We start from the raw sequence: 15,188 nt of genomic DNA, 5'->3' as shown, positions 1-15,188 counted from the left end.
TAGGAACAAAATGAATTGAGATGGGCCTAAACATATATAACAGTGGCTTTAAAATCCACCAAAAAGGAGTCTCAATTTTGCTTTAAATTCTCAAGCAGCTAAAGGGGTGAGGAATATCTTGCCAGTGACTCAATAGGATGCCCATGAGAAAATAAAAATAATTATTCAGAAAAACTAAGAGAAACTAAAAATAATTTGAGTACTCAGATCGGACAAGGTTTTTTTCTGTGAGGCCTGCATTATGAGGTCTCTGTATGAGGTCATTCTAATGACCAGATATTATTCAGGAATTACTTTCTCAATGTGGCAGGTGGGTGAACTCAGGTTCAGCTACTTGCTTCATACTAGTCACACAGCCAGGGAATGGCAGGGCCAAGATTCAAACTCATATACGTATGGCTCCCAAACCCATGTTCTTTCCATTCCCTGATAGTGCGTTTTAAAAATAAATGTCTCCCACCCAGCATCTCTGAGACACCAGATATCTACATACAATGTCCATAACAGGACAACATATGATATTGCAAAAGCTCTGTATCTTAAAGAACCCCTGGCAGCTTCTGTACTTTCAATTTAAAGAGAAATGCATAGCCCTTGGTAGAAAAGATTGCGGGAAGGGAAGAACATGAAGTATTAATAAACATCGTAAAATCATTACCTGGTCCCTTAAGTAGCCTCTGAAGTAAGGGCAGCGGGGAAAATAAAATTGCAGGAGGTTTTTTTCCCCTCCTAATAGATTGTACATTTCAACAGCTAAAAGGGTATGAAAATTTAACGGAATTTTTAATGTCTTTCTAGATTTTACGATACCACAAAGGGATCATCTTCATTCTCCTCGCCACGAGAACAGATGGGTGACGGGGCCTCCTCCTGCCCACAGAGGTTGTCTGAGCAGCAGGCAAACTTCTAGGATCAATAGAGTTCACGGCAACGTGATATCTGCCAGCAAACCTTGGAGAAGGCCATTAGTCAACCGGTGACCCGCCAACCTGACCACAGCAGCCTTCTGATGTGGATTCTCAGAAAGGTTAGCCCGTGCTGGGAAACTGAAAAGGTCATGGGTATCGCACCATCAAAACTCTACAGAACTGGGGTAAAGGGCAAAGCAGAGGAGCTAGGAAGTCAGAGGTAAGGGCCACCTCAGAGGCCAAGGTCGTCACCCATCCACTGCGTGACCAAGAGAAGCTAAGCAGGAGAGGCAGCAGCTGACGTGTTACACGTGATGGAGAAGGGCAACCACTGGAAACGGCTGCCTTTCAAGAACGTTGAACTAAATGTCCTCTAAATGGATGACAATCATGGCATGAGCTCAGTTGTCCAAACAGGATCTAGAAGCTAATAACTTTCAGAAGAAGGGGGGAAAAAATCCAAAACTGAACTGTACATTTTAATGTGATTAAAACACATGCTGCTTTGTAAGACGTCATATTGTTCACTTGTTCTTCTGGAATTTCAGAGGAGCCGAGATAGTTCTATTCATCTAGGAGCCACATCCTTAGGCCTCCTTCCCCTATGCTATTTCAGAGAAAGGGAAGAAGGAACCTCTGAGATGGCAGGCATCTTTTGTGATCTTCTTGAGGAATCTCCTTGAGTCAGCAATGAGAAGGGGCTTTGGTGTCCAGCAGATCTGGATTAGGATCTAGCTCCATGATTTACTAATGTTTTGACTTTGGGCAGGTGATTTCATTAAATCAGACAACCCCAGACTCTTCAACTGTTTCTTGCATTCACTGGGTCTAAATTATATTTTTCTATCTGCGTCATTTTCCTGCAGATAAACTAATTTTTTTGTCAGTGGCCTTTATAAATGTGAGGCCTAGAATGGGACACATGATTTCAGATCTAATCCGACCAGAAGTGGCTCTTCCTATCTTGATCTGAATAGTGCAGCTGTATTAGTGCAGCTCAGCCCCAGGAGGCTCTGCAGCCTTGTGGTCAGATATGCAGGCTCTAGAGAAGACCTGTCTCTGGCTCTATTACTTACTGTGTGACCTTGAGCAACTTACTTCTCTGGCCTTAGTTTATTCATCAGTAAAATAAGTATAATAGTACCTACCTAGACTGCTTAAGGGTATTAAATAAGTTAATAGTTATAAAGCACCTAGAAGTGACTGGTACATAGTAAGTACTCAACAAATATTTACTTGGTTCATTACTCCTTAGCAACCAAGTATTCTCTAATAAATCTAGGTTACTACTGAGTTTACATATGCACCATTGTTTTCCTTCCTTGTATTTTTTTTATTGCAGCATAATTGACATATAACATATTAGTTTTAGGTGTACAACACAATGATTTAATATTTGTAGATACTGTGAAATGGTCATCGCCGTAAGTCTAGTTAACATCCATCACCCCTGGCCTCTGGCAACCATGAATAATATCCCATTGTATATATATTCCACATCATCTTTACCCATTCATCTTTCGATGGGCACTTAGGCTGCTTCAATATCTTGGATATTGTAAATAATGCTGCAATGAACACGGGGGCACATACACCTTTTAAAGTTAGTGTTTTCATTTTCTTCAGATAAATATCCAGAAGTGGAATTGTTGCATCCTGTGGTAGTTCTGTTTTTAATTTTTTGAGGAACCTTCATAATGTTTTCCACTGTGGCTGTACCAATTTAATTCCTATCAACAGTCATAAATGTTCTCTTCTCTCCATATCCTTGCCAACACTTTATTGTCCTTTTGATAATAGCCATTCAAGAGTGTGAGGTGATATCTTACTGTGGTTTTGATTTGCATTTCCCTGATGATTAGAGATGCTGAGCATCTATTCATGTACCTGCTGGCCATCTGCATGTCTTTTTGGAAAAACGTCTATTCATATCTTCTGTCATTCCTTCCTTGTATTTTCTAACGAAAAGACATGACTATAAATCCTTGGTAAAAATTCACCTTGTTAAGTTTAGACTACCTTCTAGTCTGCTGATATTCAAAATAATTTTTGGACTATGTTATTCAATGTATTAATTACGGTTCCTTGTTTTGTATCATTTACATATTTATTCATGAAGTCTTCTATGTATTCATCTAAGTTGTTGATTGAAAATATTGACAAGGGCAACTTAAAACGCAATTCTGCATTTCATACCAGGAACTCACAAATAGGTTGAGATTTGGCCCTTTACAAACAGTCTTTGAGATCATTTCTCAGCCATTTTGGGATCCATTCTTGAATATATTCATTTCAAATGTCTCTCCTTTCATTATAAGAAAACTTTAAAAATTCTCAAAAAATGTGCAGCATGCAGGATACTTCTCTTCTATGCCATTTTATTGATCTATTGTGTTCTCAAAATTCTAATTAAATCATTTATTTATTAAATAATATTTAATGAGCAGCTGTTCTGTCAATAAACAGATAAATAAATATAATAATAAGGTAATTTCAGATAGTGACAAGTGCTAAGAAGAAAACACAACAGAGAAACAGAATACGGCTAGAGCAGGGGGTGGGGATGTTAGGACAGGTGGGAAGGGAAGGCTCTTCTCTAATGACATTTGAGCTGAGACCTGAACAGAGACAAAGAGACAGCCATGTGAATATTTTGAGAAGGGCCAAGCCAGACAGAGGGCAGAGATAATGCAAAGGCAACATACACTAGAAATGCTTGAGGACAGAAAGAAGGTCACTGTGGCTGGACAGTGACTACATGGGGGCATGGTAAGCAATAAAAAAGAGAGAGAGGGTGAGAAATATCACATAGGACTTTGTATAACATGGCAAGGGATTTAGATTTTTTTTTCCAATTGTAATGTAAAGCCCCTGGAAGAATTTAGGCAGGAGAGTAACATGATCTGATTTACATTTTCAAAATAATATTCTGGCTGCCATGTAGAAAACGGATTATCTGAGGGAAGAACATAACCAAGGAAACCAATGAAGAGGCTGGTGCACTAACCCAGCAAGAGATGAAAGTACCTTGAACTGGGAGGGTAACAGTGGAAAGGGGTAGGAATAGCTTAATTCCGGTTCCTTTTGGAGCAAAGCAAAAAGGACTTGTTGATGAACTGAATGTAAGGTGTGAGAGAAAAAGAAGCATCAAGAATGACTTCTAGGTTTGGGTCCTGCCCAACTGGGAGAATTGTGGTTCCTTTTACTGAGATGGAGATGCCCGCAGGAGCAGCATGTTGTGCGGCTGGGCTGTGTGGGCAAATCAAGAGTTCTGCGTTGGAGCTCAACCTCCCTATCCATCTATGTCTCTATCAAACATTCATTTAGTGGTGATGCTAGGACACAAAGAGGAAACAAAGAGTCTGAAAACACAGAGAGTCTACAAGAGGATATAAAAGCAGACACGATGGAAGCACCAGGTGCTACTGGAGCTTGGTCTATGCACCAACCACCCAGACAGGGAGTGTAACTGAGAAAAGAATTTCAAGAACAGGCAACACCTAAGGTTAGGGTAGCAGGACTTATTCATAGTGAACCCAGACTACCTCCTGATGACACCTTCTTTCACAATTATAGGCTTAATAATCAAAACCAAGATATCATATCATTAATATGAAGGACACAGGTCAATAGTTTTGAGGGACCGAACTTTTGGAAAATTGGGATAACGTATGACCATTTCCTACCTCTAAGCAGCAATTCAGTCTTATTCTCAGGGGCTCCAAGATCATATCTACAACTTATTTTCTTCACTGTGGATGCCTGATTAGGCATGAATATACAAAATTGACTGAGATGGTCTAAATACTCTTCTTAGGTTTTGTTTTCTTACAGCCATGCTTGGTCTGAATGAAGCTGGTTCTCTGGGATAACGATTTCAGCATCCTCTTGCATCCTGCTGGCTTCCAACTTTCTCAGCTCTGGCCACACTAGCCTCATTTCATCATGCCCCCTCCTGCCAGAGTCATTCAAATGCTGTTTCCTCTGCCTCAAGCATTGTTCCCACCCCTCTTCACAGAGTTGATGCATATCAACCTATTTTCAGCATCACTGCCTCAAACATTTCCTAGTTTCTCTGACAAGTTCATACCCCTTCTTATATTTATACCCTTGAAGCCCCTTTTCCCCATTCTTTGTAGCATTTACCTCAGTGGCAATTTTGTTCTCGGTCGATTAATGCTCTCTCCACTAGACTAAACACTCTAGGAAGGCAGGAACCCTGCTGGCTTTGGTTCACCATTATTCTAAAGCATGCAGCATGATGCCTAGTACTGTTAAGTTGATGAACAAGAGCAAAGAAGGAAAATAAGAGTCTTTCCTCTCTTTTTTTTTACTCAGTCATTAATATGATCTTGTCTTTGCATCCCATTAGCCCAACCTTCTTTGTTTTCCTTCCTTTGAACAAAATTATCATAAATCCTTTTTAGTTATTCATAGGATTTGGCATTAGGGGAGCCCAATGTTAGCTCCACTATGATATAGAGTACCAAATCTTCTTTTGTTGTTTAATTTAGTTACTGTTTACTGGGGTCTTACCAAAAGTCAGACACTTCATATTTTTTTATATATATATATATATATATATATATATATATATATATATATATATATATATATATATATATAAAATCACTGCTTCATAAGGACGATGCAAGGTAGGTATTCCTATACCTGTTTAATAGATGAAGAAATCCAGTCTCAGAGAGGTTCAGTGATTCATCCAAGGTTATACAGACAAGAGGTAAATCTGGGATATGATCCTCGGTCTTTCTGACTTTAAAGCTCATGATTTTTGGTTCCCCCAAATGTAAATCTGTGTTAAAGCCTATTTTTCGAATTTGATGGGAAATATAAATATGATAGTACATGAAAAGAAAAACCCTTCTAAAGTTGTAAAGCATTGTAGGAACATTAGTCACTGAGTTTCCCAGTTAATTATCACGAATGCATCCTGTATTTTTTTTATTTGCCTGTGGATATGTGCTCTTTTGTTCATGAGAAAAAACTAAAGATTGCCACTTTTGGGACTGAAGAATTTAGGGAAACCTGTAATTCAGATCAAGGTAACCTCTTCTTTTTTTTTTTTTTTTTCCCCGATATGCAGGCCTCTCACTGTTGTGGCCTCTCCTGTTGCAGAGCACAGACTCCGGACGCGCAGGCTCAGCGGCCATGGCTCACGGGCCCAGCCGCTCCGCGGCATGTGGGACCTTCCCGGACCGGGGCACGAACCTGTGTCCCCTGCATTGACACGCAGACTCTCAACCACTGCACCACCAGGGAAGCCCAAGGTAACCTCTTAAAGAATTAAGAATGTGATTATGATTTAGAAGCAGACATCTGATTAGTTTTATTATATCCAACTTGGGAAAAAAACTGTGTGAATACAAAGGTGGAGCTCAGAAAAAGACATTCCCCAAGGTCAGAAGAAGTTGGTAATAATTACATGGGATTACTCAAAGGGAACTGGCCTTGGCGTACATGACCTATAACTTAGAGAGGAGTTTGTGTTCAGGAGAGCAGAAAGTTGTTAAGATACTAAGAAGTAACATTTTCTGAAGACTCTGTATGTGTTAGGGACATTACCTGCAATGTTTTCTTTAATCTTCAAAATATACCAATTAAGGCTCAGAAAAATCAAGTACCACATACAGCAATACATATGACAGAGCCAGAACTGAACTCAGGAATGTCTGACTCTGGTGACCAAACCCTTAACTATTAAAATAGGCAATGGCTAATATATTACTTAATTATTTTACTTTATCTACATCAGTCACTAAAAAGCTTGCTTGATATAGTCCAAGATGCAACCATTTCCAGCTGCTTGGGCAAAGTTCGGTTCCTTCATGTTCAAGGTTGAAGACTGGACAACGGGTTGGGTGAATTCACCTAAGTCTTTCCCTCAGTGACATTCTCCCAGTGCTTAGTCCCCTTCAAGTGACAGTATCCAGATTAGCTAAATGCCCAAAACTGGTTGAAAAAATAGTAGTAGTGCGACAGTAGTGCAACAGGACTGGGAGTTGGAAGACCTCGTTTCTGATCTCAGTTTTGTCACTAAGATGCTGCAAGACAAAGAAATTCATCCTGCCTCCCTGAGTCTTGGTTCTTCATCTATGTATTAGAGCAAAATCTCCATGATCCCTTTTGGCTCCAGTATTCACTGGCTGTCCAGTGGTAGGAAGAGAAGCTGGAGGTTGACCTCACTTTTGGGAGGCTTCCAATTATCTTCCAGGTGCCATACTGAAAGGAGGAGCAGCTACATGAAACCTTGTATACAGCAAAACCTCTGAAAGCCATTACCTTACAACATGATGTGGTCATCACTGTTCCCCTGCCCTTCTGGCTCTGCAGGACTATTCCTGGAAGGGCCAGCAGCTGAAATAGTACTGCTGGGAATCTAAGGGTGGTGAAGAGTGGGGAGCACAGGTACTTCTTTGAGGCCCACTGGTAGGAAACATAGAGTATCCAGGGAGTGAAGACTGTTGTCCTCCAGTGCCAAGGTACACTCAAAAATGATAACAGCTAACATGTCTACAGGCTTTGTAGACATTGTCCTCTGATCTGATATGTCATTTCAGCTTCCCAACAAATCTTGATGGAAAGGAAGGTACATAATGGGTACCATATGTAATTAAAGGAAAGAAATGGGCTTGGGAAACACACACACACACACACACACACACACACACACACACACACTCTCTCTTTCTCGTCTTCATAGGAGCTAAAAAACTCCTAAAACTGCCTTCACTTTTATTTACAGCATTGGCAGGATAGTAACGGCACCATCTCTTGAGAGCAATGAAGCCAATCTTGTGACGCTGAGTCTCTTACCAGCGGCCCCAGCTTCAAGGAAGGATAAAAGTCCCACTGGAGATTAAACCCAGTCCCCTTTCCTATCCCATCCTCTGCCACTCATCCCCACCCCATCCCAGGTCCACTGCTCTAGCCACACTCAACCATTCACAGACACTCACACTCTTCCATGCCTCCATGCCTCTGCCTATGCTGTTTCTTCTGCCTTACAAATCATTTCCCCTCTTTGTTTGGTAAACTACTACTCATATTTTTTCAGACACATCTCAAATGCTAGCTCATGCAAAGACTTCTTTGCTACAGCCTCTAGTTATTAGTGACTTCATGCTCTGCTTACTCAAGTAATTTGGACATCTTTAGATTATTGAAAAACACAAAAAACACTGAGATTAGTAATTCAATTATCTCCACCCTTCACCCCCAAAGACATGAGATCCTCAAGAGGATGGACCATGATGAATTCATTTTTGTTTCTCCAGAACTTAGACCAGCACCTAGCACATAGGAGGCACTCAGTAGTATGGCTGGAGGGATGGATGCATGATTGGATAGGTCACTAACTGACAGGAAGAACTCTAGGTCATTCTCCATCAGGCAGAAGTTTAATTTTAAAGGGTAAAGTAAGACAGTACGATACTCAGAGGATATATTCTTGCCTCAAGTACTGGAAAGACCGTGTTCTGCCACTTGGGCAGGAATGAGAAGGATGTTAACAGTAGACAGGGTAATAAGATCAAAGGCCCAGGGTCAAGGGCAAAGCCCAGTCCAGAGCACCCACGGGATGGTCTCCTTCAGGACATGGAAGAGGTCGTACAACTGGCCCCAACAGAGCCTGGAAAATACTGCGATTACCTGTGGCCAAAGGTTTCTCCAGACCTCCCAATGTAAATTACTAAAAACAGCACTGGCATCTTGTGATACCAAGATGGTGCAGCAGTTCAGCAAACCTCTAAATGAAAAACAAGTTTCACATTCCAAGCAATGAATGGATAAATCCTTGTAAACATGTCCAGTTCTATTGGGCAAATTCAGAACACTGAGTATTCACAGCTTAAAAGGATTTTATAATCCCCACAACTATGGATGACACTGTTGGACTCAGGCTCCCAACACTGGTCCTGATAAATATTGCTGGTGAAAACCCCTTGGGCATGTTTCCACAGGGGCATTTCCTCTTCTTTCCCCGAGGATGGAGTAGCCCTAGTATACACACTCCCATCTCCTGCTTCTATACTCTTTACTCTTTCCAGCCTGGGAGTAGGAATCGTTTAGCTGATCCATGAGACTCTGGAAAAAACCAACACCTAACGGGGCCATGTGGAAGTGGAGCAACAGCCTTGAAATGGGGTCAGTACAGGCTTGGCATGTGTCTACTTTAACAACCTGGGGGCTCTTTGGATTTAAACCACCTGAGGGCCAGTGAGCTCTTGGAGTTGGAGTTTAAATTCAGCAGATCAAGTGCCGAAGCAAGCCCAGCCAGGTGTCTTGTCTCTTTGTCTCAGCTCCTTGGCCTGCCAATGAATGGATCAAGTCAGTGCCATGCAGGTCCCAAGGTTCAGAAAAGAGGGTAGGATTCCCCCCACTGCTCTTTAATTCAGTCTAACCAAAGTCAATATCATGCTTTGCTTCAGGTGTCTCTGTGAAATGTTCTCAACTGGTTGGACTCTGGAGAGGGACAGTGGTGAGTTCTGACATATCTATGTCCCAAACACATACATGTCATTAGTCAAGATTCTTTAGCTATAATTTTAAGTCTACAGGACAAAAATATCTAAAATTCAGCTTCAGTTAACTGCAGGGTCTATTTTACTCTTTGGAAAAGCGATATTCCCAATCTTCCTAAAATAAGTTGTTTCAGTTATTTGGGTTTTTTTTTGTGAAGGAGTCTGTAACATTTCCTGTCTGGAAAATCTCTGAGAGACTTCTTGTAGAAATGAGCTCTCATTCGGGGGGGAGACGGGGGGCAGTGTCTTCCACAGGAGCCCTTCTTCAGTGGTAAACAGGTTAGTGAAAAATGACTGTGAACACTGAATTTATGAAACAAAAACATTGTCTATCAACTTGTAGTATCATTTAATTCAAAAGAAGTTATAGGGTCCATTAACTATTAGGAATAATCAAAGCCAAAGGGGGGCTTATTTAATCAAATCCTTCATTTAAACATATATTCAACAAATACTTCATCAGTATGTACCATGTGCCAGGTGAAGGGCCCACAGTGTCCGACGTCTAAAACGTGGTCTCATAAAGGGAGAGAAACCCAGTGAAAAAATGCAGTCTCCCTCCCCTTAAGGAATGGTCCCGTTTACATTGGCTTCATCATCATTTCTGCCTCTCATTTAACAGTTAGTTCCTGCATTGCCTGGCTTCCCTGACCCCACAAAACGAATGATCTATAAGCTAACACACTGTACCTTTTTATGTAACAAGGCTCTTTCTGTAATGCAGATAGTCACTCTATAATTCAGCCATGCTGTACACACGCATAAAGTGGCCTGCCCCAACAATACAACGAAGCACTTTTCCCAGGAAGTGAAAAAGCAATGGAACCTGCTGAAAGAGAGCCTGGATAATCAATTAGAACAGGTGGGGTGTTGCTTCTCTTCCTAAGGGTCCTTCCTCCCTGCTGATCTCTTCCTTCTTGTTTGCTTTTGATACATGTTTAGGATTAGATGGGTAACCAGGGAATGATTCACAGAGAACTGAAGGTCAAAATCTATTGACACAGATCATTTAATTGGTCTATGGGTATATAATTCCCTACAAAATACTGGTTTGGGTTTTCTCCATCAATTCTGAACATGAAATCAACTAGTATAGTTTTAATTGTCAAGAAATATCAAGGGTAAGCTGAGACGAAGAGAGAGAGTGGCATGGACATATATACACTATCAAACGTAAAATAGATAGCTAGTGGGAAGAAGCCTCATAGCACAGGGAGATCAGCTCGGTGCTTTGTGACCACCTAGAGGTGTGGGATAGGGAGGGTGGGAGGGAGATGCAAGAGGGAGGAGATATGGGAACATATGTGTATGTATAACTGATTCACTTTGTTATAAAGCAGAAACTAACACACCATTGTAAAGCAATTATACTCCAATAAAGATATTAAAAAAAATGTCTACTATATTCTTTTGATTCACAAAACTATTTTTTTCTTTTACTTTGTATAATGTTCCCAAACCAAACCATCCAAATACCTCCTTAAGGAAGGCATTAGGTAGTAACATTTTATCTTTGGAAACTTGCAAGTAGTTACTTAAAACACTGTAAATTTCTTCCCCTGTCCTTGAAATGCACCATATAAATATTGCATTTGATCCTTAACTTACACTTCATAAATAATTTATTTCAAAAATGTCCCTCCATAAGACTATCAGTTGCTGAGGTGTTCAGTTTTCAGGGAAAGCATTTATTTACTGCATGAGCCCAGGAAGGCTGGTAAAGACTTGGCTAAAAGCCCCACATGGAGCGAATTATGGTAATTATATTAATGCTCAAATCCATGATGTGCTGTTCAAATCTGTTAAAAGGTTTTGCACTGTAGTGTCCACATTTGATGGGTAATGAGTCCACTGGAAATGTTTAACACTTCATAGGGAGGCTTCCGAGATTCATTTCTCATAGTTCCAAGAATTGCTCCGACTGCCTGGAGGTAGCTTCCAGAGGAGTTTCTGAAAGTCCCAACTGAGAGTGCATGTCCTCTTTAACATCCTCCACTTCTGGTTCAGACTGAAACTACAAGTTCAAGTCACCAGAAATGAAAATCAAAGGAAACATCATACAATTAATTTTGACGACTGGGTAAGTTTTAACTCATGTATGGTAATATTCTGGTTAATGATATGGCTCCTTAGGACATCCATTAAAAATCCATTAACAGGCGAAATCTAATAAAATTATTCTGGAAATTTTCTGCTAGATTAGCATTATGGACTTTTAATGAATATTTCCTGTAGGTATTGCTCTATTAGCAGAGCTAATATACTAATTAAACATGGGTCTTGTGTTGGAAGGGAGGGGAGCACAAAAAGATGAAAATAATCAGAAAATCAGAGTTGAACTTGAACCCAAGTCACCTAAGATAACTGCTAAAATCAGTAAACATCACTAGAGCTTTTAAAAGCGAAAAGTGTGGACGTCCCAGTACCAGCCACCCCAGTCATTCATTTACCCACTTATTAATCAAAGAGTAATTTAGCTGCTAAAATGTGCCATGTCTTGTGCTGGGGCCAGAATACAAATGTAAATAAGTGAAAATCCACAGGTCAAGGAGCTCACAGTCTACAGTAGAATCAAGACATGTAAACAGGTAATCAATGTGTACTATAATAAATCTGCGTTCAACACACCATGGGAATACTCAGGAACAAACACTAAATTTGAGGGAAAGGGTGGACACATAAATTTTAAAAATCACTTAAACAATGAAGCAATTGAAGTTGAAATTTGTGTTCCAGTAAAATATTAGCTCCTTCTAGGGCCTCCCACAGGAAGGGTTTCAATCCTGACATCATTTATTGGTTCTGCATGTGGTTATAGAAAGTTACTTATATCTCTGATTCTCATCTGTAAACAAGGTAACAGTACTTTTGTCACTGGTTTTAAGAATTACATGCAACAAGGTATGTGAAAGCACACAGAAATGTGCTTGAAATATAGAAGGGGAAGGAGGATTAGCATTTATTTGTTGCCTACTATACACACACAATAAACATTATTTGGAAGTCAATACAGCAAAATGATTAGAAGAGGATTTGGAATCCTCCAAACATAGGTTTCAATTCTGCTTCTACCATTTGCAAACTGTGCAAGCATAGGTTAGACACCCTTCCCCTTTCTGAACCTTGGTTTCTTCAGCTGTAGAACAGGATAAATAAAAATAACTCTGTTACACTGTTTTGAAAATTTAAAAGGATACTGGTTGTAATGCAATAGTATCATGTCTCAGAAACAGTAAACTATTAGTTTTCATTCTACCATTAACTATATCTTTCATAGGCAAGGCTATAAAGATATACAGCATTATGAGACTTGTCTAAGTTCATACCATCAGTGCTAAAACTAAAACTACCCTTGCTCCCAGTTCAGTGTTTTAGACCCAACTTGCCTGAACCCCTCAATTACAGGACAAGAGTCCCTCCCCTAGTACTCAGTCCTGATGCTTCTTCTTCAAGGCAGGGAGCTCATGGGGAGCCTCCAGAACACCAGACTGGGGACTCAGGACTTAGTGGCCCTGCTTTAGCTCTAATGACCAGTGCACTAGTACCTTGGGGTTGTGGGCTAAATTGTGTCCCCAAGATTCCTATGTTGAAGCTCTAAGCCCCAATGTGACTGTATTTGGAGATAAGAGTCAACAGGAAGTAATTAAGGTTAAATGAGCCCAAAAGGGTGGGGCCCTGATCTGATAGGTTTAGTGTTCTTATAAGAAGAGACACCAGAGAGCTCTCTTTCTGCACACACACAAAGAAGAGATCACATGAACACACAGCAAGCCAAGAGGAGGCCTCAGAATTAAACTACCCTGTTGGCACCTTGACCTTGGACTTCCCAGCCTCCAGAACCGTGAGAAATACATTTCTGTTGTTTAAGTCTCTCAGTCTATAGTATGCTGTTATGGCAGCCAGAGCAAATAAAGACACCTGAGATATCTCTTTGCCACCGTTTTCTCTTAACTCTTTCCAATCCGTCTCAATTCAAACAATTGTGCTCAAGTCAAACACATTCTTTCAGTAGATATTTACCAACATCTTCTATGCCAAGATACTCAAGGGTACGGCAGATACAGTCCCTGCCCTCCAGAAGCTTTTGGTTGAGTATCACTTTGCTGTCTGGCTGACCATTTCCCCTGCTGGACCTGAGGCACTGTCCAAAACTCCAGTCTGGCTGGCTGGAGTCCTGACCCGCCATCCTCTGGTTGGCTCCCTCAGCCCCCAGAATAAAAGACTGACTCTATTCCCCAGCTGCTATCTCAGTTGCTGGCTCCAGAAGGTCTGAATACCCAGAATTTTAAAACTAACCACCATATGACTTAAAGTATTAATACTTTTTATACCCTGTGAATTTATATCCACTCATCAGCTGAGAGCCCATCACACTCTGACTCCTGTCTAGGTGTGGACTACGGATGTTTGTTCCAGTCAAGCTCAAACTGGCTTTGGGTGCTAAATGTTGGACTTCTGCTTAATCCTGCTGGAGGCCAGCCATACAGCCACGTCAGTTCCCTCAGGTCCCAGATATCCCAAGGAGGAAGTCTGCTTTGGTAGAAAAGTGTAGACTCAGAGACCCTAGTCCTACTATTGACCCTATAACTAAACAGCAGACAAAAGAACTGAATCTCAGTTTTCCCATCTGTAAAATGGAAATAGCTAGACAAATAGGTTTGTGAGGGCCTAATGAGATAAATGAATCACCTACCAAATCACCGACCAAAGGACTTAGAATGCAGCTGATGACTAATGACTGCTGCTTTGCTTTCTTCCTCCCTTCCCCTGGTCCCAAGCTCCTCCCCTTCTCTACCAGCTCAGATCCTATGACGGTTTCAGTCGAGCCACAGAAAGTCCAGAAGGGTTCTTTCTGCATACTACCCTGGCTCTGTTCTTTACCCCAGATTTAGCTATTAGTAGTTGAACAGACCATGGACAACTGAGCTATGTTGTCCACAGCATAGCAGCATAGATGCTACGTGGATCTTTCATATTTCTATTCTTATACTCTTGCAATCTAAGAGAGTAGTCATGAGGACTCCACCAGAGAAAGGCTGGACTGAAACGACCTACTAAGTGACTCAGTTATCAGGGGGGTTGAAACTATGGCAGACACTACTAGTTGTTCACTCAAATTTTATAGCACAGCTCTCAACTTCTGGCCAGTCACATGAATGGTCACCTGACTGCCTGGCCAATTACCACATTTCCCAGCCACCCCTACAGCCTCATGAGGCCTCATTAACAAGTGCCGATCAAATATATACACTACCAAATGTAAAATAGATAGCTAGTGGGAAGCAGCCGCATAGCACAGGGACATCAGCTCGGTGCTTTGTGCCCACCTAGAGGGGTGGGACAGGGAAGGTGGGAGGGAGACGCAAGAGGGAGGAGATATGGGGATGTATGTATATGTATAGCTGATTCACTTCGTTGTACAGCAGAAACTAACACACCATTGTAAAGCAATTATACTCCAATGAAGATGTTAAAAAAAAAAACAACAAGTGCCAGTCAATAGGATGTGATCAGAAATGATGTGGCCCATTTCCACGTTATGCTTCCTCCAAAGGAATGTGGATGGATTCTTCTGGTCCTTTATATTCTTCCCACTAACTGGCTGGGAACTGATGAGAAATGAAGTGGCTAATCTGGACCCAAAGTTGGAGGACATGTTATGAGAACGGCAGAGCTGCCTTATAATCACTTACCTCTATTCTACTACATAAAAGGGAAATACTCTGCCATCCTGTTTAAT

At 41.0% G+C, this 15,188-nt stretch overlaps 1 protein-coding gene across 7 annotated transcripts in view; it reads right to left on the bottom strand.

Moving 5' to 3' along the window:
- The window catches only part of FGGY (FGGY carbohydrate kinase domain containing), a 413,817-nt gene that overhangs the window by 239,038 nt on the left and 159,591 nt on the right, over nt 1-15,188 (bottom strand). The window lies entirely within an intron of this gene.

This window comes from Pseudorca crassidens, chromosome 2, assembly GCF_039906515.1.
Source record: "Pseudorca crassidens isolate mPseCra1 chromosome 2, mPseCra1.hap1, whole genome shotgun sequence".
In the NCBI taxonomy this organism is placed as follows: Eukaryota; Metazoa; Chordata; class Mammalia; order Artiodactyla; family Delphinidae; genus Pseudorca; species Pseudorca crassidens.
The sequence above is the reverse complement of the archived record's forward strand: the minus strand, read 5'-3'. Positions and strand labels throughout refer to the sequence as shown.